Source organism: Mytilus trossulus, unplaced genomic scaffold (genome assembly GCF_036588685.1).
Source record: "Mytilus trossulus isolate FHL-02 unplaced genomic scaffold, PNRI_Mtr1.1.1.hap1 h1tg000024l__unscaffolded, whole genome shotgun sequence".
Taxonomy (NCBI): Eukaryota; Metazoa; Mollusca; class Bivalvia; order Mytilida; family Mytilidae; genus Mytilus; species Mytilus trossulus.
In genome coordinates, this window is record NW_026963290.1 from 3,159,542 (window position 1) to 3,186,095 (window position 26,554).

A 26,554-nucleotide genomic window follows, 5' to 3' on the forward strand; every position below is an offset into this window, starting at 1 on the left:
TTTAATATGTGAGTAATTTCATGAATGTGATGTATAAATTTGGACAGAATCGTGTGCATTTTTGGTTGCTTATATTTGTGTTTGTCGTTGATTCTATGTTTTTATTTCTTACCTTTATTTTTTTTCAACAGCCTTAATATACTTTATGCTCTATGTTTCAATGTGAAAATATACACCATTTTATCAAGAAAATTAGTACGCATGCTTCTTTTCATTCAAAATCAGGACTTTTGGAAATTACCCTCCCCCTTTTTTCTTGGTCCTCTACGATTTAAAAATTAATCAAAACTTAGCCTGTGTTTTAATAAGATATGATGTGTTCCATTAAATAAAAAGTATAGTACTGAATACTTGGTTATTTTTACATTTTTCTGTAAATATGTGCAAAACAAAATTCTTGATGTACCCTTAAATAAGTCCCCTTTTAACCCCTTTTGGACACTTTTTTCAAAAGTCTAACACCTCTTAAAATATTCTTTAGATATTACACTTTAAATGTATACCAAAAAATTGCGGTACCCTGGGATGTAACACAGAACTGATTTTTTGCCCTACCAGCTGATGGACTAAGGCTCTTGAGAGCCTCTAGTTAAAATGCCCTTCGGAATTTCGAAATAAAAACAATAACGTGACTAAAACAAATTTTTTTCTTCTATATATCTAATGAAACTTGCAGAACATTAAACGTGTCTCTTTGCTATTACAAACTGATCGTATAACATGGCTATGCCAACATTTTTCGTGCTTTTTAATATATTTGCTGTATTGCTTTGCCTGCTGAAGTGTTAAATGTTGCTGTGTCTGGCTTAAAGAATGTTTACACAGGAATCATTGTACAAATATGAAAATGGGGTATGATTGCCAATGAGGGAACTCTTCATCAGAGTTTAGAAGTAACCAAATATAGATCACCGTGCTGCCATCAATAATGAACATTTTAGATTTTAACGAGAGAAATGTGTGTATTACTGAAAAATAATTTTATTATTACACCAGGGTTTTCGATATCACAAACTAGTCAAATCATTTACTAAATTTTATCATCGGTATAAGGACATCATTCGTAAATATAGCTCAACATGCAGACTTCTTATACGTTCAGGTATTTCACATCCATTTTTTTATGGAAATATTCTTTATAAAGCACAAAGGTGTCAGTATTCACCTCAGAAACTAACAAAACCTTTGAATAGACTTATTAAGAAGGGATATAGTTACGATACTGTTGTCAGGTCATTAAAGATTGCATATGTTGGCGTTAATATTGATTCACTTATAGGGTCTTTGCATCGGAACTAAACACATTTATTCAAAAAACAGTTGTTGGCATGACACGGGTTATGTTCTTCTCATATATGTTATGATGGTATGATACTAAACCCCTAACGGGAAGGATTGTGCCTGATGTACATATGATGAAATCATAATCTTTCAGTCAGTTTAATTGAAATCTGGAGCTGGCATGTCAGTTAACTGCTAGTAGTCTGTTGTTATTTATGTATTATTGTCATTTTGTTTATTTTCTTTGGTTACATCTTCTGACATCAGACTCGGACTTCTCTTGAACTGAATTTTAATGTATGTATTGTTATACGTTTACTTTCCTACATTGGCTAGAGGTATAGGGGGAGGGTTGAGATCTCACAAACATGTTTAACCCCGCCGCATTTTTGCGCCTGTCCCAAGTCAGGAACCTCTGGCCTTTGTTAGTCTTGTATTATTTTAATTTTAGTTTCTTGTGTACAATTTTGAAATTAGTATGGCGTTCATTATCACTGAACTAGTATTTATTTGTTTAGGGAACAGCTGAAGGACGCCTCAGGGTGCGGGAATTTCTCGCTACATTGAAGGCCTGTTGGCGACCTTCTGCTGTTGTTTTTATACGCCCGGGACGGGACGTATTATGGTATACCGTCCGTCCGTCCGTCCGTCTGTCCGTCGTCCACACTTCGGACAATAACTCAAAAACACCTTCACCAATTTCCATGAAACCTAAGTGAATTGTTTATATCTATTGACGTAAGCTCCCTTTCGTTTTTTGTTAATTTCAGATTTTAAGTTTTGGATTTATGGGGCTTTATTCATAAAAAAGGGGTGATTTTCAACACTTCGGACAATAACTCAAAAAGGCTTTCACCAATGTCCATGAAACTTTGGTGAATTGTTTATATCTGTTGATGTAAGCTCCCTTTCGTTTTTTTTTTAAATTTCAGATTTAAAGTTTTGGATTTATGGGGCTTTATTCATAAAAAAGGGGGATTTTTAACACTTCGGACAATAACTCAAAAAGGCTTTCACCAATGTCCATGAAACTTTGGTGAATTGTTTATATCTATTGATGTAAGCTCCCTTTCAATTTTTATAAATTTCAGATTTTAAGTTTTAGATTTATGGGGCTTTATTCATAAAAAAGGGGGATTTTTAACACTTCGGACAATAACTCAAAAAGGCATGAACCAATGTCCATGAAACTTTGGTGAATTGTTTATATCTATTGATGTAAGCTCCCTTTCAATTTTTTATAAATTTCAGATTTTAAGTTTTGTATTTATGGGGCTTTATTCATTAAAAAAAAGGGGGATTTTTAACACTTCGGACAATAACTCAAAAAGGCTTTCACCAATGTCCATGAAACTTTGGTGAATTGTTTATATCTATTGATGTAAGCTCCCTTTCAATTTTTATAAATTTCAGATTTTAAGTTTTGGATTTATGGGGCTTTATTCATAAAAAAAAAGGGGGATTTTTAACACTTCGGACAATTACTCAAAAAGGCTTTCACCAATGTCCATGAAACTTTGGTGAATTTTTTATATATATTGATGTAAGCTCCCTTTCAATTTTTATAAATTTCAGAGTTTACATTTTCGTGTTATGCATTTTTATGCTTAAAAAAGGGGGATTTTTTCCAATTTTGGGACAATAACTAACACTTTCACAAAATTTTATGTATGGATGAAATATTAAGACAGCAAACTTAGTTAAATTTGAGGTAGCCTTATTAGTGCCAATTTTTTTGTGCATTTTTATTTATTATTTTTTTTTTTTTGGGGGGGGGGTACTTGACATGGCTCACACTATTTCTAGTTGATCATATAAATTCATTTAAAGCATAAAAGACAAGTTAAAAGAGCAACGGGCGTATCATGCGCTAAAGCGCAGCACTTTATTTTCTTTGGTCGGGTTGTTGTCTCTTTGACACATTCCCCATTTCCATTCTCAATTTAATGATTGCATGTAAGTTTTCTTTTTTTCTTCTTGTTTTTTTTTTTATTTTGTCATTACACTAGTAGAAAGGAATGTTATCGCCCGGAATATTCATCTTCAGCGTGTTGGAAAGAACTGTACGATGACTAATAAATATGACGATTGTCCCGTTAAGTCTTCATGTTTGTATTCCCAGGGTATATACAGTCCGCCAAAAGTTAAGCACCACCTATTTTTATTGCATCGATTTTTTTTTTCATTTTAAAAATCAGTTTATCCACGAAAAAAAGAAATTATTCATGAAGCAATATTGCTAACATATACTATAAACAAACAATACACTTAAGTTTGGTCACTTATGCAGGTTCTATGCATTAGAATTTTGCGTTCATAGAAATAGTGAAAATAACACAAATCAGAAACGGAATTTAAGTTTCACTGTGATTTTATTTTTTCACAACAATTAATCACCCAATATTATTAAAAGTCTCTACAAATAATCTTGGTATGTTCGGCAAATTTTATGTCAATATTTGAGTCAATAGGATTTGTAATAATCTCTCTTCCGGTACAGGTTCATAACACGGTAGGTTGGTCCCCTCCGTTCAGCAACATTCAGTATGCCTTCGGAATATACAAATATAATATTGTGGGCGATTAAAAATTATTCTAAAAAATTATACCACACGAATCGGGTGAGTTTTGGCTTTCTTACTTTCAATTTGGGCAACTTGAAATTACTCCACTCACCTGTACCGTGGCTTTCTGTGACCCACTACCATCTTCGAAGCGGCGGCAAAAAGGAACAAGAATGCGAAACTACGCATGCTCGAGATCGTTCTTTTCAAATAGTAAAATTAGCCTATACCGGACGGTATTGTCAAGAATTTCAATAACGGCCGGGACTCAGACTAATAACACGGCGTCTCACAATCTGTACAAGCCTTCTGAACTTTAGTTGAGCAAATTCATTCCATTCAGCAACAACAGGCCATCTCATTAAATCGCTTAGATTTTGCAAAGGTGGATCTCTGCGATTGTGATTTCTGCCAATGGCATCCCAAACATGTTCGATAGGATTCATGTCTGGAGACATGGATGGAAGGCCAAAATATAGTGTCAATGGCTTCTTGCTCTTTGTACTCGGTTACAATCCTTGTCACGTGTGGTCTAGCATTGTCGTTCATGTACAAGAGTCTTGGCGCAAGTGAAGGATTATCAACCTGAGGGACTGCAATCTTTCTAATCATCAACTCTCTATATGTCTGTCCCTGCATGCTACCCTGCAGAATATGCATACCCACCTTACAACATTATGAGAAGAAACCCCATACTGTAACACCACCAGCATGATATGCAGTCGTTGAGCAAATGTCGTTTTGGTCATACATGTAAGAAGTTTTATTTCCCCGCTAAACTTTTTCTGCCGTCTATTGGTCGTTACAGAAATCGACTCCCATTTAACCAATGAACTTGTTGCTAGCTTCTCATGTTCCAGCGTCGATGTTCATTAGCTATTTGAAACCTGCTTATACGATGCCTGGCTGTTAGGGCAGGTCTTTCGACAACACAACGTGCTCTTATGTAGCCTCTATGAAGTCGACAGACCAATGTTCGAACACTAACACGACCACCTTGAGCCAATAGTGTCTAAGCTAAGGGGCAGGAGTAAATGGATTGGCGTTAGCACGACCAATAAGCTGTCTGTCGTCACAATCGGTAGTTCAAGGGGGTATTCCGTACCTTGGTCTATTATTTACAGTTCCTGTGTCAACATGACGTTGTAAAAATCCGACAATGACGGTGTGTTTAACATTGAAATGGTGACCTATGCTCCTAGTGCTCCGGCGCAGTACCAGCATTTGACATGTCAATTGCTTGTCAACGTTCAGTCACAGATAATTTTAGGTTGGTCCCCTCCGTTTAACATTCAGTATGCCTTCGGAATATTAACGGTCAGTATGAGCTTATGATGGCCTTGAACGAGAACGTTTCGGTTCCCGGTTTGTCGAACGTCCACATACGGTAACAGTCGAATGGCGTTAAACGTAAGACTGAAGTCAGTTCTTGATGACCTTGATCAATTCATCCCAAACTCATTGATTCTTGAGTTTCATCATTGGGGGAAACATGATTATATTAAGGCAGTGGCTATTTTGCTGGCACCGGCAAAATATCAAATATGCTATTTGACCGGCTCTGATTAAAATATCTGAATTCAAGCCGGCAAAATAGCCTATTTCTATAGAAATGGCTATTTGTCCGGCATCAGCAATATAGTGCAAGATTTTTGTCAAGAGTGAAACACAGTAACGTTTGTTGGTTTTTTTTTCTTTGAGAACGGAAAAAAAACACTTTATCGTAACAAATTGAAAAAATAGAGTAATGTTCTTTAAAAAAAAACGTTGTCAGAAGATAACTTGTCTTGCACAAATTCCAAAAGAATAGTTTTTGAGATATTTGTATGACAACGTTTGTAGCGTAACTGTAAGACATCTCGCTTTCATATACTTTCAGGATATTAACGTCACAAATATCTATCCGTGTAGGTCTAGAGTTATCTTCACAAAAGCAAAAAATATTGGGCTTTTTTCATAAACGCTGTAACCATGATAGGGACACTACATAGAAAATTGGAATGTGTTCAGGATCTTACCATGTTACCATGTTACCATGTATTGATACCACCTTACATTTGTATCGAACAAAATTTAAAAAAAATATCCTTGTTTGGGTTATGTCTTTTTGAAATTTAACCAAAGTCGATTGGCCACTGAAATTTCAAAAATCAAAGTCTAAGACACCTAGAATCTTTAACATTAATCTTCATTTGAAATGACATTGTTATACACCAAGGTCAATCATGTTAGGTTGTCCTTGTGTCCTTGACATTCGAACTTATACCTTGTTAAAATGTTTGCATCTTTGTTAAATTTTAACTGAATAGTTTTGACCTTTCTGTAAGAGGTATAATCCCCATGACATGCATGAACGCTTCTTGAAAATAAACATTATTAGCTGTAAGTCTGAAACAAAAAATCCTTGACCCATAAGAGCCATCTGGGCCAAAGACATAAATAAAGGTTTAAGGGTCAATTGTCAAGGTCATGATAATGAGAAAAAAATGTTTTGACAATATTTTTAAGGATTATGTGTTTATTACAGCGGTTCAATCGGTCCAATGTATGCTGTGTCTATTTAAATGTATATAGCTTAGTTGCAGTCATTTGTCTAATAAAAAAAAATGTATAAAATTGTTTGTACCCAGTTCATTTTATTGGATAATTTCTTTTTCAGGGAGAGTTCGTTATTAGAGAAAGTACCTATAGACAGAACATTACCTAAACCAGTATAGTTACCAGGCACAAACTTTAAACTGCAAAACAAACTAGATAGAACACATAAGAAAACTATATAGTAGTCGTTGGAAGAGGAAGACATTGCAACCTATTGTTCATACAGCCAAATTTAAAGATGTACTTAAGGTTAAAGACTTTGTGTCAGATGTTCGGACGCCTTGCTTTTTTTCCAACGAAACTGGGTAAAATATTTTAACCCATAACACCCATTTTTTTTTTCTTTCTAAGAGTTAAATAGTTGATATAAGGTCCATTTCCGATTCAGCTTTTTCTCGCTATTTAAAAAAATATTTCGAAAAGAAGCTCCATTGTCTAAATATATTATAAGCTTGTGTTGTGCCTTAACTAATGCTCTTCCGATTCAAAGTATCAATTTTAAATTCCTGATTTTTTTAATTTCACCTTAGTATATTCTTAAAACAATGTCTGTAGAAAATCAATATCATCGCAAAAGGATACAGAGTTATATAAACAGTTTGAAACCATTGAATTTGCTTGTATTAATGAATGTTTATTATGTTTTTATATATTTGTTGCTATGTGTCTGCCATTACAGTAAACCACAGACGTTCTGGTGAAATACTATGAGGGTTTGGATGGGGTTAAATGATTAAAGAATAATGCCCTTAAAAAAAAAGATTAGAGAATAACGGGCAAAAAAAATGAAGATTAGAGAATAAAGGGGTTATTTTTTTGAAGATTAGAAAAAAAGGGGTTAATTTTTGAAAAAAATAAGAGAAAAAAGGGGTGAAAATTAAATGTTTACAGAATAACAGACCCACCCCCCATCCAGACCCTCTACTGTGTCAATAGAGAAAGGTTTGACGTCAGAAAAGTATTTTATGAAGTAATTTTGTCAAGCGTTATTTCTCTCGTTGATTATGCAGAATCCAAAATATCGATAAAATATAGAATATTGATCACACAGAACTCAAAATCTTATTTGCTTATCATTCTTTTAGGTTTCGAAAATCAAAAGTAACTTTTCACTTTCAGGACACCATTTCTAAGCAAAGCATAAAATTTTTATAATTGTGAGTTTATGAAATATGTTTTTAAAAATTATAAAAAAAAATATATGTTAAGTTAATTACTGATCACAACCACCGTTTTTTTTAATTAAAAATAATAAAACTATTGTTATCGATTAGGAGTAATATTTTCTTTCAACGAACTATTTACCTTAGTGCATCCCTAGTTTCATGGCAAAGGTTGTACTTTTCAGTCATTACATTTTAAGGGTTATTGTGGACATGTTTTCTTTTTGTCTTTTTACTTGCCACGACGTCAGTTGGTCCGAGTACAAATGCAGTTATTTCGTAGTGCATTTCTTTTAGACAAAAAATGGAAATTAAAAACCTCCCACCTGCGCTTTCTCAATAATATTTGTACAATGTTTTGTACTACTTATTATATCAAAATCAAAGAAACTTCATCGACTTAAACTCAAAATATGACAATTTTATGTTAAAGGGGTCTGGAAATCTATTGACAGCTTCCGAAGTGCTACTTTTTAACCTTTTCCAGCTGGACCAAATCACTACTTTTCTTTAAAATTAAATTCCAAATGTTTTGACAGTGTCATTCCCCCCGCCCCCCTTTTTACTTGCTATTTGAGGCATTAAACATGGAGAAATAAATTTGTTGGAAGGGGTATAGAAAAAAGGGCAAGTAACCCACTGTCCACACTAGGGACTATATTCGGGACAACGAAAAAAAGGGCGATAACTGTGTACTCGGACCAGTTGTTCTGCGACTTATGACAGAACTCATTTTATATTATAGAACAAGAGATCAGAAATATTGGAAACAAGATCATGATAAGAATAATATATAATATACACATATAAAGTTGTCTTTTGGTCTTAAATTAATGGCTGTCTGATCAGATCGCATAAAATTTTGTAAGTATCAGGGTTTTGAATTATCGCGGTGTGACTCATGATGTATATGTTAATACCATTTTGATTATACAGACTGATGTGTGATTAATGAAATATTTTGTATACTTAATTTTTTAATTGTTTTTTTTTTTCTTGTCATTATTTACTCATTTCAATCAAGCCCATCATTATTGTTAATTAAGGAAGTTCGCTTCTCAGTTTCAAAATAAATAGCTTCTCATAACACTAGTATGTATTGATAGGGGATTAATAAAGGAAAGAGCAAAAATAAAATATAGGTCAATGTGCTTGTTTTCGAGATATAAGCCATTGAAATTCTGGCGGGGAAATGTTCTCTCTTGATTTTTCATAGCTTTATCATTGACAAGTTTCAGTTATCAAAAACTATTTTAAAAAAAACAACGAGTTTATAAGACTTTTATAGATGGCTTATAATGATACATGTAAAAGATTTATAAAAAGGAAAAAGGGGGGTCAGTGAGCATTTGTTTTTAAGGCATTGAAATTAATAAAACTAGAGGATTCCATAAATCTGACAAAATCAAAAACATGACAAGCGAACTTCCTTAAAGATTTTATAATTTTGTTTTTTAATGTATTTATTTTGTCTTGTTGTGAATGATAACTTTGATCAGCAGTGTGTGTTATTATTGGCTAACAAATATCTAGTATGATGTTGTATGGATATATATGAATGTGGAATGCATTTTTATTATAAATTCCCTTTCAAAGAAACTATCACATAATTTTGCCCAAAAGTTATTTATAATATGCATTATGCAAGTTTCAAAACGTTTGTATTACTTTTATATGTATCTATTAGTCAGTATTTTTATACCGATGACTGTGATTTCATTTAATTTATCTCAAATGTATATAATATACATGTGTATACTGAATCATACATTTGGTTTTATTCTAAAAATAAAAATCATGAACACAATTGTAATTTAACTGTTTATTGTATTGGGATTAATTAATAATAACTGCTGGTATATTAAAAAAAATAGAGATCACAATTTAAATTCTCTTCTTTTAAACTCTTTCTATTTCAATCCGTTCTGCTGGTTTTTGTCGAGCCTGCAACTTTTGTTGCAGAAAGCTCGACAAAGGGATAGTGATCCGGCGGCGGCGGCGGCAGTGTTAGCTCACTTCTTAAAAGCTTTATATTTTAGAAGGTAGAAGACCTGGATGCTTTCTACTTTGTATATAGATGCCTCATGTTACGAACTTTCCGTCAGTTACATGTCCAATGTCCTTTACCTCATTTTCATGGTTCAGTGACTACTTGAAAAAAAAAGTTAAGATTTTTTGTAATGATAAATTCTCTCTTATTATAAGTAATTGGATAACTATATTTAGTATGTGCGTACCTTGCAAGGTCCTCATACCCGTCAGACAGTTTTCACTTGACCTCGACCTCATTTCATGGATCAGTTAACAAGGTTAAGTTTTGGTGGTCAAGTCCATATCTCAGATACTATTAGCAATAGGTCTAGTATATTCGGTGTATGGAAGGACTGTAAGGTGTACATGTCCAACTGGCAGGTCAAGTGTCATCTGACCTTGACCTCATTTTCACGGTTCAGTGGTCAAAGTTAAGTTTTTGAGTTTTGGTCTATTTTTCTAATACTTTATGCATTAGGTCAACTATATTTGGTGTATGGAAATATTTTATGATCTATATGTCTGTTATGCAGGTTTAATTTGACCTTGATCTCATTTTCACGGTCCATTGATAAGTGTTAAGTGTTTGTGTTTTGGTCTGTTTTTCTTAATTTAGAAGCAATAAGTCAACTATATTTGTTAAGATAATATCAATGATTAGTAAAGAAGGCGAGACATTTCAGCGTGTGCACTCTCGTCTTACTACAACCGGAAATAACTTGTTTGTATATTATTTTTGTCAATGATTGATTTGAGTAGTCTCAATCCCTGCATACTGACGATGTTCAGGTGTGATTATATATATATGACCCGTGTAGTATATGGCAAATACCGAATAAACCGTTTGGTGGTGCGTCTAACAGAGACGGAACGTACAGATTAGGTAACAGGTATTCGACCCGTAACTTGTTAATTATTCGTTAAACTTGTGAGACAATATCTGAAAAAGTCCAATTTCCATGTTCATCTTTCACCAGCAATGTTTTTTTAATTCAACGATCTTTTGGGAAATTTTTAAGTTTCAGTATATAATGCTGTCGAAACATTTAAAAGACCAAGATTTGATTCCTTGTAATGCAATGAGAATAGATAATCAACTCCATATGTATAGGTGAATGGCAGCCATTTTGAAAAATCCGAAATCCCAAAAGATCAGAATTTAGAGAAGAATAGGTTTGTTGTTCTCTCCGGTTACAGCCTTTTTGTGTACCTTCTAAGAATATTTCATTGTCAGCACTATAACATTAAATGTGTTTTTATAGTATCTTATTAAATTGATATGTAGATGGAAGTAAACTTCCACACGATTCGAATAAAAGGATAAAAAGTACTGTGTAATTCCTTTCTGTAACGTTCTGTCACGTACGTTACCTGATAAGAAGTAACAGCATAGCCATAATCAGTAATAGGAAGGATGATACAGATCGTTAAAGACAATTTCACTGATGATACACAAAGACAATCGACTAAATGCCAACCATTTCATTTAATTTAAGTTATGATTATCATATTAAATAAATCTGAACATAATATACAGTATATTGAATGATAAGACAGGGTTTTTACTTTTGATAACAGTAGAGAACGTTACATGCAATTCTAGTATAGTACATTGTAACAGAAAGGAATTTATTTGTCATCTTGCAAATACAATTCCAATTAAAAGATTAATGACATTGTTTGCTGATATCCTCCAATGTGACCAATTTGAAATGATATATTTTCTTAAACTATGAAATAAAGGAATTGGTTTGAAAAAATGATTCCTTCCTGTTACCAACTTTGTCCTGTTACTTGTCCTGTTACGAATTCGATTAATTATAGACCTATATAATTAGTAAACATCTTTTCGAAGTTGTTCACTAGTATTCAAACTGCGGACCGTTTGTTATCGTGGCCTCAGGACGAAAATCATTATAATAGACAACCAATTTTGATTCCAGCCAGGACGTTCGACTGTTGACAATATATTTACTCTGCATGGAATTTTTTCACATACTCTTCAACATAAATTAAAATATCATATTGTGGTTTCGTAGACTTCCGAAGGGCGTTTGATAAGGTGGACAGTAAACTTTGATATACAAACTTCTAAAATCTGGAGTTAGCAGTTAATTCATATCAATGTTAAATTCTATTTATTCATCTGTGCGTTTACATGTGCGGTCTGGTGGAGTACTTTCAGAGGCTTTAGACAGCCATATTGGTGTAAAACAAGGCAAGCCCTTATCTATCTTACTTTTCTTGTTTTTTTATAAATGACATTATTCAAGATATCTCCACTGATGCAAACAAAGATGTCACATCTTTGAGTAGAATCCTTGAATATCTAATACTTTTTGCTGACGACACCGTTTTATTTGGAAAAACACCGACTGTTCAGCAACACTCATTTGATAAACTTTTACTTTACTGCAATAAATGGAATATTGAAGCTGATAAAACCATAGAAGTGGTATTTAGAAATGAATCTAGACCAGTAGACACTCATTTATTTTCTATGATAATATGGAACTGCAAGTTGTTAATTCATATGTGTACCTTGGTGTATTATTACATTACAACGGAAAGTTTTTACATACTTAAAAACGTTTAGCACAACAAGCATCTAGAGCCATGTCATCTTAAATTAACTCTCTCAAACAATTCTTCTTCACTCCAGAAGAACAGATGTTTCTTTCCGACAGTATGGTCAGATCCATTCTAGGCTATGCATCAGAAATATGGGGTTTCCATCGTGCTTAAGATATCGAATTTATCCATAACCGTTTTTGTAGATTTGCGTTAAAATTGGGTCGAAATGTTGCAACATGTTTTTTTTATGGCGAACTTGGCCATTTACCTCTTTTTATTGTCAGAAAAAAAAACTATATTGAAATATTGGTTAAATATTATTACAAATAGACCAAAAGTTGTATAAGATTTGTATAAACTCTTGTATGACGATGCTACCAATGGTTATGTAAACTCATGAGCCTCAAATATTCGTGATATGTTATATGATCTTGGTTTAAATTATTTCTTGCTAAATCAAGAAGCTAGCACAATTTGTATAAATAACATTAAAACTCGTATTTTAAAAGATTTAAATATTTGCAGAATTGGTCAACAACTATTCAGGAATGTAGTAAACTGTCTTTTTAAAGTAGATTTAAATTAACTTTTTATATTGAAAAATATCTGTATTATAGCAATAATGTTATAGTCTGTTAACAAAGTTACGTAGTGGAATATTAAAATTAAATATTGAAGTTGGCCGTTATAATAATATTCCTAGAGAAAATCGTTTATGTGCATGTTGCAAAATGTGTGTTATTGAAGATAAATACGATTTTGTTCTTGGTTGTCCAGCTTATAGATCTTTACGAACACAATTTTTACCAAAGTATCATTGCCATTGGCCTAATAATATCAAACTATTAAATTTACTACAAGCTTCTAGTAAGTCTCTTACGATCAAATTATGTAATTATGTAAAAGCCGCATGGAATATTCGGGCGCACTACGTTTGCGCGCATTTGGGGATTAAAATGTTTTACGTTTGCGCGCAGCTTTTGATTACATTTGCGCGCATTCATTTTACAGGTAATCTAAGGTAAAAATATAAATAAAAATTATATTAAATTATAAATGACTATATTTTTTTTGGATTTTCATAACGGATATGACTATCAATTATTAATTTTGAAAATAGTTTGTTAATTCAAATTATATATTGTGCATATTGAATTCTAAAAACGAAGTATAAACTCCGTTATAGCTTAAGGTCAAGTAACAATAAATGGGCTATGTCACAGATTGTCTTAAAATTTTGCATACACCTTTATCTTGTTGGTCGTATCTAAAAATCGAAGGAAAAAAGTGCGGCTTTATCTCTTTGTTTCCATATCTTATAAGACTTATACTAACTAAAGGAGTACTAATACTTTTAGATAGTTGAACACATTGAATAAATAAATAAGTACTATTACCTGTATTTTCCCTTAAAAGATACTGTTTGAATTCTTGCAAAATAGGTGTACCTTACTTTAACTATCGAAAGGGGTACTGATACTTGTAAACAGTTAAACAAATTAATAAATAAATAAGTATTATTACCTGTATTTTACCTGAGTTTACCTGTCAAAAAATGCGCGCAAATGTAAGCAAAAGCTGCGCGCAAACGTAATGATTTTTGCGCGCAAACGTAATGGTAATGCGCGCAAACGTAATGCACCGGAATATTCAATCTTATATAGTCTCATAACTTAATTGATATGTCATTGTATTATACTATTGTTCTCTGCTGTCTATTCATGTTTTATATTATGTAATATATGTTGTTGATTTTGCCATAGCATGTCTATGCTTTTGCAATAAAGATTCATTCATTTATTCATTGTTAATCAAGATTCGTTCATGTTACCGACATATCGGACTATATTTTAGTATATTTCTTAACCTTTTGTATTAAAAATACTCAAATATACTTTGATAAATTGTTATTTGGATGGAAAGTTGTCTCATTGGCACTCATACCACATCTTCTTATATCTAGTAAACCACAAATAGTATCTTTAACTTATTCCTTATTCCCATTAGAAACTTTTTTTTAAATTGATTCATTTTGGTAACAGTAAAGAACTTGAATTTTTGATACCATTTTTTAAAAATTGCCGTCGTTACCACGTTTAACAATTATTTGAATTATAGACAACAGTTCCTAGATCCTCAATGTGTGTTCTTCGATTCGCGATTCGTGCTATTAAAATACCAGTTCTAAAGACAATTTAAATAGACATTTTCAGATATTGTCTCATGTACGAATCATGTGCAAAACAGAAGGGACTGGAATTTTATGATTTGACCTGCTAACAAATTCGACCTCGTTATTTTTAAGGATATAAAATGACAACACGTTATTTTCAATTACTTCGTTAATTTGCGAAGCTAATATGATTTTGTTAGTAATTATATATCTATATGTTTGTAGCTATAGTATTCTGTTGTTTTTGTTTTTGTTTTTGTATTTGTTTTTATTTTTTTGCTTTATTTTTTACTTTTTTAGATTGAATTCCATCCATCTAAGCCCTTCATGATATGATTGTGTTTTTACTTTCTTGATAAATTCCTACAATACAATTGAGAAAGGAAATGGGGAATGTGTCAAGGAAACAACAACCCGATCATAGAACAGACAGCAGCAGGACCCAGTTGTTCATCACTTGGTTACATTTAACCCTCTGTTAAATATAAACCAGGGTTAAACAATTTAACCGATGGTTGCATAACCAAGGGTTAAAATTCTGTTGTTCAACCTGATTTTAACCCTTGGTTATGTAACAGTCGGTTAAAAAAAAATAACCAAGGGTTAAATTTTAACTGAGGATTTATGTTCCCACAATGCATTATTCCTATGTATTATTTCCTGGCAGCAAGAAATCAATATGGCAGAATCAGTCACCTCAGACAAAAAAGGCTTAAAAAACCGTATTTCAGCAAAGATGAAGATTTGAAAGTGCAATATTTAGTCGAGAAAATGTTATCTTATTCTAAATTTCAAACATACCAACACAAAAACAACAAACAAAAAAGGCCGAAATTTGGCTAATTATTGCCCACCAGACCAGTGCCACTATCCGTTGGCTAGTTTTCAATTGTCGAACCCAAAATTGATATATTTGTCGTACTTAATTTTCAGCCTATGTCGTCTGGACTTTAGCTGGCCTGGTAAAAACGAAGAATTCCAAAATAACTATATTTTATTACAACTGAGATCTCATGGCAACTCTATAATACAATTTCAAATAAATGCATACAATATATTTCACAATATTTATAGTTCATCATACATAGATAATGTCCAGCTGTAATATATTAAATGTTTCTTGCTATTACGTAATACGCAAATATTTCTGTTCTGGAGATCAATCCTGCATCGGTACGATTTCAATATACACGAAACAACAAATATTTTCTCTATGTTCTGTTGCGTTGTCAAGGTAAACCAAAGTGACACACAAAGATTTCTCTAAACTTCGTTGAATATTAAATATAACCAAATAACAGAATTAAACTTTACTACGAATAAATTATGCTTCAAATTCACAAATCTCCTGTAAACAAATTTGCATGTATTAATGAAAATAAATGAAATACATAACATTTACGAAATTTAATGTTTACTGTATGTTTCACTTAAAAAATCATCTATGTAATCGTAATGTAATAAACTAAAAACGCTCATTTTAAATTAATAGAACTAAATAAATCAAACTTAATTAAAAGTAAATGTGAAATGTAATTTTCATAAAAAGAATGCTTTAAAATATTAAATATGAATTACCTGGTAAAAACGAAGAATTCCAAAATAACTATATTTTATTATAACTGAGATCTCATGGCAACTGACGAATAGCCCAAAACACTAGCTTAAAAAGGTCGTTGCTCACGTGCTTAGAGATCCCAGGTTTTCTTCGTTTTACCAATGAAAATTATCGTTACATAATTTCATAACTGACCACAACATTTTAATTGGTCTCTCAATTTTGTCTTGTCAACCAAGCTGACACTTTAATCTAAATTATTGATTTTCGTATACCTATGTTGCGATAATCTATGTAATTTTGACAAAAGGTCTAATTGCCTATACTCTTTCTTTTTTTCAAAATATAGCATGTATAATTTATGAATTTAAGATTTCAGGTGCGAGTGTTTCACAAATGTGTTCCTCACCATAGGTACAAAATGATATTTTATTTAATGTAAACAAATTATACTGAATACACTATAAAATTAGGGTAGACTGTATTGTATCATACTTTAAAAGACAATATCATCTTCTATCTTTTATCGTAACCTGTAACGTAAACTTATACAGAAGAAAAGGATGCTCTCTAACACGACCGCGTTTATGTCTAAAATAGAAATAATAAACCCGGAAGAAAATTATCATCACAGATGAAGTCCAGCTCAGCATTAAATCGTATGTTGATCATCATTCATTTTTTTTTGTATGGTGAATAGATGTATGATAAATAGATGTACATATCTTTATTTGCTTTACGTTCATTTTCAGGTGAGAGGGATGGTATTTTTTTAATTTTCATATTTTTGTTTGCGGGGAACAATGAGGGGAAGGGGGATATAAGGCAGCAACCATTTGATTTTCGGAGGGGGGTATGGATAAAAAAAAAAATTGTTTGTTTCACCCTCAGCTGCCACCACATATTTATGTAATGCTAAAATTGAAAAAAAAAAAATTTCGACTTGTGGCCCAAAAGATAAGTTATTTTTTGCCGGAAAAAAATCAACCCCCCCCCCCCCCAAAAAAATCAAATGGTTGCTGATTTAAGAAAAAACTTGGTCTGTTTTAAATATTGAAAGGCTTTTTTTTTTGTGTGTGACGTCTTTCTTCAAGACGACATAAATAACTACCGGAAAGAAAACGATAATTCATAGTTGGACGTGATGCTGGCACACATAATTAAAGGTATCATATATATGTGGTAAGGTTCTGGATAATATGCATGAGTACTATGACCACAGGGAAACATATTTGTTTGGTTATTAACTGTCTTTATATACGAGGATTTAAGACAAAATAGATATTATGAAATAAATTCTAATATTCTTCTCAGGAACACAATGTTCTAGTTCTCCGAGCTAAAATTTGACCGGTTAATAACTGATCTCCCTTAATGACTGAAATTGTCTGAATCTTGGTTCATCTGTCGTTAATAGCTGTAACAACAAATATTTGTGGGATATTTTTTTTTAATACACGGTTAGATTTGGCATATTTTTATAAAAAACCCGGTAATTCATTTTTTTATGAATTCAAATGAAGTTTAATTTGGGATCCATCGGTCCTCAATGTAGACCGGCGTTTTAAAAACACATTTGAATATACAGTTTAGCATATTAAAAATAAAAAGAATCCACGACTCTGTTAAAAATAGTCAAGAAATGAGAAATTTCATAACTGTACATGTCCCGTTTTGGTCTTTTTATTATTCCTCATGGTAAGGGCCATAATCCCAAAAATCAATGCCCCTTATTCATACAAAAATAAAGAAAATGGAATGATAGCCAAAGAGACAAATGTAAACCTAAGTTAAAATTAATTGGATTTTTAGCAATTATAGGGGAAAAAACACTTTTATGTTGTTTCATATTGCGTGCTTGCCAAAATTTGAACAATTTTGTATCTGAAAAATATTTAAAGACATTATATTCTGTGCTGTAAATAGATATGTATCAACGTCATGGTGGGAAGGTTTACGTTAAACCCAATGCCTCATGCAGACTAATGTCACTATATCAGCTGCATGTTAAAGAATCACTGAAATATCTCCTTGTGGTCTGAAAGATCGTGAGCCTGTTGCAAGGCGGGATTCCTACCTAATTCAAAAAAGCCTCTTTCAAAAGAGCCAGTTGATATTTGTGCTTACAATTCTTCAGGTCTTGGCATATTTTGTTTTTGTTCTGAATATGCATGAAAACTCCAATTACATGTGTATCCAACAGGAATCATTCTTTTACCATTGTGTTTTCCGCATAAAGTATTCATGAAAAGTAGGATGTCTGTTAAAAAAAAGCATTTATTAAGCCTTCTAGATGCATGATTTGTTATTGTCTCGCCTTGGCAGGGTAAACAAGTGAGACATAGTTTTGCAGTTCCGGGCGTCGGCGTCAACTTCTCATTTAACATTTAAAATATCGGGGCCTTTTATAGCTGACTATGAGGTATGGACTTTGTTCATTGTTGAAGAACGTATGGTGACTTATAGCGTTGGTCTCTTGTGGAAAGTTTATACCTCATCTTTTTTTTTATATATTTACTTATACTGGTATATTATGGGAAATATTTATTGGTTCTCTTTCATCCAACTATAAGAGATCTATCAGGGGCGGATCCAGGATTTTTTAAATGGGAGGGGGTGAAGATTTTTAAGATCGCCGAGCGGAACTTTTTTAGGCTAAATAAAACATGAAATAAGTTTAAAATGCATCCTATAACGGTTCCTAACGTGGAACATGTATTTTTTAGTTGATGTTAAGTGTAAGGGCTGGGCATATTTTATGCTGTATTATTTCTCCCTATCAAGTGTATATCATAAAATGATAGTATGGATTAAAAGCTATGTACTGATATATTTGATGTGGGACTTGTCAGTCAAACATAGACATGGCAAGATATCATGTGTTGTATCTTAAATTATGATAAACTTTCAGATTTCTTTTTGTAAGCAAAACATACGCCAGGCTATTCAATGAAATTTACAAAACGACCGACACGAGTTAAAATACAAACAAGCAATGTTTAGCCAAATATTTCGTTGAAACGTTTTACCCAAACAAGAGAGGTAAAGGGTTCCAAATCACTCAAAAGCTACGAATGAGTCTGAAATGACAACGAATTCACGAATGCCAGTCGACAAATGGAGTCATAAAGGTTGCAGTCTGGTCTTTAAAAAAGTATTTAATATATCAGTTCAGCGAAACAGACATTCCGGTCAGTCATGGAAAACCGGCCCTCCAAAAATACACCCGGGCCGTTTTCATTCATCATCTTCATTTAAAGCTATAAATAATTCTGTTGGAAATTTTCTTTTCTAATAGTAAAAAAATATGGACAAGATTATTTTTTCAATCCAGATACGGCAATTATTTTTCTTTAAGGCAAACATCACAGATAAGATTTTTTCTCAAATATCTCAGACTGCCTCCTCAAATCAAATGGTTCGTACCTTAGACTTTAAATATATCTAGAGTTTTTTTTAAATACTGACGTGTGGTCATTGTTATGCACTGCTATTTTGAAATAGACTAGGGCTTTTGGGGTTAAACATGTATTCGTATGTAAATAATATTGCTGTGGAACGTTTCTTTTCTTTGTGAGAGTGTAATAGTTTTACTTTCTGTTTGGAATTGTGAAATAAAAGTCAGTATGTTCTTGCTCAATCCTGTCTTGCTTTGAAGGTGTCATGATTGTCATCCTCAGCCTAAGCAATGTGTTACTGTTATATAATTTCAAAATGACCGAGTGAGGTTTTTTCGACGCACTGGTCAACTCCACCAAAGCGAATCGCATGACTTTGCCATAGTCTGTAAATACCATCGAAAAGTAAAGAATTGTTGCATAAAAATTAAATACACGGGAAATGACTAAGTTTACGAAGCCTAGTCTGATTAATCAATTTACAAAAAAAAAAGGCACAACAAAAGAGGGGGGCGTACGCCCTCTATGCCCCCTCTGGATCCGCCACTGTCTATAGCTATAAGTTTAAAATAAAAAGATGTCAGGACATCTGCTTTATAGGGGTAATATACAAGAGCAATAGCGAAATTAATATTAGTCGGATCTGCTACTACTATCTACATACATATTTGTTATAAAAAACGTGCTAAATTTAAAATAAGTGTTATACATTGGTCAAAATCAACAACGGCAAAGAAAAATATCATAGTTTTTAGAACCTAGAATTATAGATTTGTTTCAAATCTTAACCTTACAATTAAACAGGTATAGAGTACAGAGTTGAAGCACTTATTTTATACCTCGCAGTAAATAACGCGAACCTGATCTGATAGAACGCATGGCAACGGGTAATTACATTGAAACTATGGATTCATAATAATATGTATAACTCTAAATCTATCACTGGTACCTGTATATTTTAAAATGCGTGCAATCGTAATGAACAACTACCACTATATATTGATAAAGTATTGTTTTCTTAATTTCTGGACTGATAATCGCAATGTGCGAATTAAAGAATAGTGTACTTTGAAGCCGGACACTGTTTTCAATGTCAATAAAAATAACACGGATCTATAAATTGACATGTATATCTTATATGTATTTTGAGTTGCTGATTTCATAATTAGCTAATAAAACACCACAACTTGGCACAAGTGGGTGTTTACTGTGACCGACATACTATTGAAGTTAAGTGAAGATTTATTTACGGAGATGCCTCAGATGGGGGGAGGGGTGAAAATTTACACCGAGATCAAATTGTCATGGGGTTCACAATAAAATTTATGAAATATATTTAGGTGGACAAGTTATAAACAATGAATTATCTGTAACTTGAAAATCTCAATTAAAAAAGACAATGTTCATTGTAAATCAATATCAATGCCGTGTTTATCCAAATTGAATGACTTAAACTTCACCAGCCTAAAAGTACCGACTAAATTCATCCAGCGGATAGGACATTTTATCCAACATTCTGAGCTATAGAAATAATCCTCTAAAAACTCAAATTTGAACTCCAAAAGAGTTAAAGATCAATGATTAAAATGAGAAATAAAGTTGCGAAAAGAATACTTGTATACATTGAGAATAGGAAATAGTCTGTTCATTAGGTTGATGGGATTAATTTCTCCCGAAATTCTCGCGGTTTTTTAACAATAGGATTTAGAATATTTAAAATAAGTTGTTGTGCTGCTTTTTTGAAATTTTTAACCCTTGGTTAAATATCTAACCCAACCCCTAAAGGTGGGTTAAATATATCTGCTTTAACCAAGGATTTTACAGAGGGTAAAATTTAACCACAGGATGAAAAACAGAAAATAACCAAGGGTTAAAATTTAACCGAGAGATGAACAACTGGGTCCAGAAGGTCACCAATAGGTCTTTAAAATGCAAATATGCAGCGAGAAACTCTCGCACCCGGTGGCGTCCTTCCGCTGGCCCCTAAACAAATATATATACATAATATACACAAGAAACTAAAATCAAAAATCATACAAGACTAACAAAGGTCAGAGGCTCCTGACTTGGGACAAGCGCAAAAATGCGGCGGGGTTAAACATGTTTTTTTGATATCTCAACCCTCCCTCTATACCTCTAATACACCAAAAAACGTTTACCTGGGTGATTGACATCTCCAGTGAATGGGTTACACTGCATGATGGACTGCCACGCGTGTACAATTTACCGGCAAAATACGTTTTCTGTGATATAGATACAATGGATAAGCGTTGATTCTTGAAAAAGAAACCATGAGCCCGGAGGGCGAATGGTTTGTTTTTCATGAATCAACGCTTATCCATTGTATCTATAACTTAAACTTTTGTGTTAATGTCTTGTCAAAATTAACGCCTATTCTTAATTAGAAGGTATTGTAAGGGAGTTTAAATAACCATGTTATCGTGTCAAACGATCCATTACAATAAATTAAATATCACAAATAAATGTTTAAAAATACAAATACATAATTACAAAACACGTCTGCCCTTTAAGATATTCATATTATCAGGCATCTGAATATTATCTGTTTATACAAAATAAGTTCTATTCGGACTCATTTCTATCAAAATTGAAAATGTTAATAGAGAATGCCTTGTGTCAAATGGACAACAACACGGCAAAGAAGGTACAGTGCATATAATAAGTGTGTTTCCGAAATTTTTGAACACGAAGCCTAATTCTAGGTACATAACGATTTTCTAGCATAGGAATTTGCGAATTAACATTTGTAAAATTATGTAGTAAAACAGATACAATCATATTATATCAATTTATAAAACAATAATGGACAAAGTGAATGTAATCATTTTTATTTCAAACATGTGGAATATAAAAAAAAAGAAGATGTGGTATGATTGTCAATGAGACAACTCTTCACATGAGACCAAAATAACACAGAAATTAACAACTATAGGTCACCGTACGGCCTTTAACAATGAACAAAGCCCATACCGCATAGTCAGCTATAAAAGCCCCCAAAATGACAATGAAAAACAATTCAAACGAGAAAACTAACGGCTTATTCATGTAAAAATTGAACAAAAAAAACACTGAATTACAGCTAGGCTCCTGACTTGGGACAGGCACATACATACTAAAATGTGGCGGGGTTAAAAATGTTAGCGGGATCCTAACCCCCTAAACCTGGGACAGTGGTATAACAGTACAACATAAGAACGAACTATAAAAATCAGTTGAAAAAGGCTTAACTCATCAGATGGACAGAAATACAAGTGGACGTGGAATAGCCAACATTAATCCGATTATAAACGACCAAACTCGCTTTTATTACACAAAATATTCACAATATTATACAAACAAGAACAAAAACTGGAAAACAAAAGATTATGGACAACAAAGAGAATTCAGGGATTCGAACATAAATAGACAAGACCTAAATTTTAACTCATTAATCTTAACCATGAAACCTCGTGGCTATCAACTCATATTGTACGTTTGCCTATTATTAATATATAAAGGTACAAGCCCTGTGTGTATGTTGAACCGATGTATATCATATATTCATATATGTATATAGAATAAACATATAAATCGTAACCAATTGGTAGCCCAGAGGTTTCACCGATATGTTGAAGTCAGTAACATTTAACAGAATTCATGGACGGGTTCGATTCCCAGTGAAGGCATACAGAAATTACAAAAATTAAAGGTAAGTTTTTAAAATAATTCCATTTGTGAACAGAAATCAGTAAAAAAGCCAATTAACCCTTAATGAAATTAGACACACAAAGGAAACAATACAATATAATCTGGTGAGTCCATTTCAACGACGGATTAAGGAAGCGTTGATTCTAGAAAAAGAATCCACGGTAAATGAATAGGCTAACGTCACCACAATGGTTTAAGTACCTTTCAAGTTTCTTTTTCAAGAATCAACGCTTATCCATTGTATCTATATCACTGAGCATGTACAAGTATTACACACACAATACAAAACCTAGTCATTGAAATTACTAAATTCATGTCTTAATTCCTGTCTGACATTTTTCTTACAATATTTATAACAGTTCTTTAAGCGTGTTTCTAGTTTCTTTGATTCATTTTTTGTTATTCCTAATCGTTTTGTTCAAAGAATTAAGAATTTCTGGTGGAAAAAGGAATCTGTCGGAGTTTGGGACTGTTGATATGCATGTATTTTCTGCGGTTTCAATACCAAAATTTTTAAAGCGGGATGTACGTGTCGTATTCTCTGTTTTTTATGAAGATCACTGCCTCTGAAAAGGCCTTATTCAGCATGGTAGCATGTAACCGCCTAATAAGTTGAAATGCATTGTTGTTCATTCAGTCGATTAATCAGTTATAAAGGTGCATGTCTACATTTTGTGTCAGATATCTTGTCACACCATTGTCTGTTGTTAAGGGATAGTTGTTTTCAAATTACGAACAAATTTATAACCTTTACATTCTACAGGTGCCAGACTAAAGTCATTTAGTCTGTATTCCATCGATTGTCGTTAGTTGAATTCTATCTTGAGTTGTTTTACATTTTGTTATCCTTGGCCTTTTAAAGCTTCCTTTTTTTTGTGTTTTTCATAATTTTCCTTGAGAGTTGTTCAAGTTCACATTTTTGTCTTTTGTATTTGTGTATATTTGTCATTTAAGGCAATACAAACTCATTTATATTGAAAGCAAGGCTACAGTATTCCATGCTGATGTCAAGTTTTCAATAAAAAAAACTCTTTTACAAACAAACAAAAGAACATGCTTGTACACTCCTTCTCATGTTATGTTATGTATTAGGAACTCTTTCGATACCCTCTTGATATTGTCATCATCAAGTGACATAATGATATGTGTATACAATTGCAAAAGAAGAGCATGGATAGCACATCTGGTCATATATTAGAACGTCCTGCTTATATGCATATTCCAATATATTGAAATCTACACGTCGAGGTGTCATTATAAATTAGACTCTATACAAAAAAAGAAAGAAGATCCCCGTCAATCATTAAGTCACTGTACTAGCGTATGTTTTAGAAGTATATCGCAGTTCAATAGTCATATCATTCTCAAAACTTATTTGAAGACCATTCATAACCAAAAAAATAAATAAGAAAACGTTTTAAAAAGTCATGTTTAAAAAATGCTGTCCATAAAGAGAATCTTTTAAAACTGCTAGAATAGTTCAAGTAAACATTTAATTAATGAAATATTAGAGACCAAAGCGGACGAAACAATCTCCAAAATGACGAATTCCGATTTTCAAAACGAACCCCTACGATACAAAGACTGGGCATTGTGATTTTAAATCAAAAATATTTACCAAAATCTCAACTTTCGGTCATAAAGTGGGTTTGACCCACCATTAGATGCATCCTCTGACATATGCTCAAATATTTAGATACAGCAGGGAAATATGGAAATCGTAAAGAGAAGAAAATCACACACATATTATGATATTCAAGACAAAGCACACAGATGGATACTTAAAGATGACCAAAATGTTATTCACAGAACAGCAGTATGCGAAAACTAATAATTGAACAAGATGGAAAAAATCAAGTTTTGCACAAGAAAAAGATAAATTTGGCATATGAAAAATTAACCACTCAAAAGAAGCCTACCGCCTAAACGGGGGTAAACTCTATTTATAATTGATCTAGAAAGGTAAACATTTCATGTTTCTAATGATACAAATGTATATGATGTCCATTGTGTTATGCTATGAAAATCCTACAGTAGGCCAATTGACATTGCCTCTAAGGTATCTCACTAAGGATGCGCAAAGATGCTAGAGATGTCAACAGAAGACAATGTTTTACCGTATTGATATGCTTTCATAATACTTATATGATTTGCATATCTATAAAAACTTCAATTTGATTGGTCAATTATAGTTTTTCTCTTGGTTTAACCATCGATAAACCATGTTTCCGAAACTGCTTTCGTAACCTTCACTGTAATATTTTCATGTGCGTAACACATGCATGCAGGGATCCCGGGATTTTCAGAAAATTGAGATGTGGCGAATTTACGTCATGGCAAAACACGACGTCATACGAATGAAAACGTTCAAGCGAAATATTATTTTGTTACTTGTACGCTTCAAATTCAGATAATATCTAATCAAAATGAAGTCTTTGAGGTTGATGCTATAGGCTTTAAATTCTGTTGCATTCATCAGACATTATGGTTTTTAGAAAGTCAAGATTTCGGCTTACTCCTTAATTGCGACATGCCATTCTGCTTTTGATCGTAAATACAGAAGCCATTAAACAAAACATGATAATTATGAATTGCAAATGATTGGCTGAAGAATTATAAAGATTTAAACATTTTTTTAAAAGTTTATTGATGTGTTAGCCGGGACTCTTACTCACAAACTTAACATTCGGACTTTTATTCAGTTTGTGAGTTAATCGACCCGGTTTACATCTCAATAACTTCTAGAAAAAATGTGTTTAATGCTATAATGTACAGAGATTTTACCATTCCCGAATTGAATTTTAGATAGATAGAGCGAACTGGGATGACGGAAAACAGTTTCTACATGAAGTGTATCCAAAACTACAATATTAGATTGTTTTACGTGAAACTTGAAGGAATGTCAAGTATCAGCAATAATGTAAATGAATGTCAGTATATGGAATTTTACTCTATTCTAGTCCCATGATCAAACTAGTTGAACTGATGCGAAATATCTTTACAGACAAATATTAAGTTCAATTATTATGTTGCATCGTTCTTAGTATCTCTGTATTATAAGTCCATGGACGTTGCAAACTTACGTCATTCCGTAAAATATTTCATCTATCAAACAAATTATCTTAAAAAATAATTCAATTTTATCGCACCAAGATTAAAAGTACATTGAGCTGGAAAATCTTTCTTATCTGTAGCCGATATGTATAGTCCTAAAAATTACGAACAAAAAGCATAGTACAAATATTTTGTCTGTTTGTTCTCGAACTAATCTAATGCACAAATTTAAACACATTGATATATTTCGGAGTCATTTGGTGAAGTACTCTAAGAATCAAAATTGCTTTTATATATACAGAATAATCTAAAATGGGCATCCGTCGCAGTTCCCCAAAAAGTATCTTTGACGATGTCATATTGTAACATTCAAATATTTCCATTAGTTATAGTGGTGAAATATAATCTCATTTTGGTATAACCATGGCAACAAGCTGTATTTATTTGATACA

The 26,554-nt window shown here is 32.5% G+C and overlaps 1 long non-coding RNA gene across 1 annotated transcript; it reads right to left on the minus strand.

Moving 5' to 3' along the window:
* Positions 1–15,360: 15,360 nt before the first annotated feature.
* LOC134698990 (uncharacterized) lies at positions 15,361–16,231 on the minus strand. The gene is made up of 2 exons (XR_010103515.1): positions 15,963–16,231; positions 15,361–15,732 (listed from the first exon to the last, which is right to left on the minus strand). It is a non-coding gene; the product is annotated as an uncharacterized LOC134698990 (long non-coding RNA).
* Between the last annotated feature and the right edge of the window lie 10,323 nt (positions 16,232–26,554).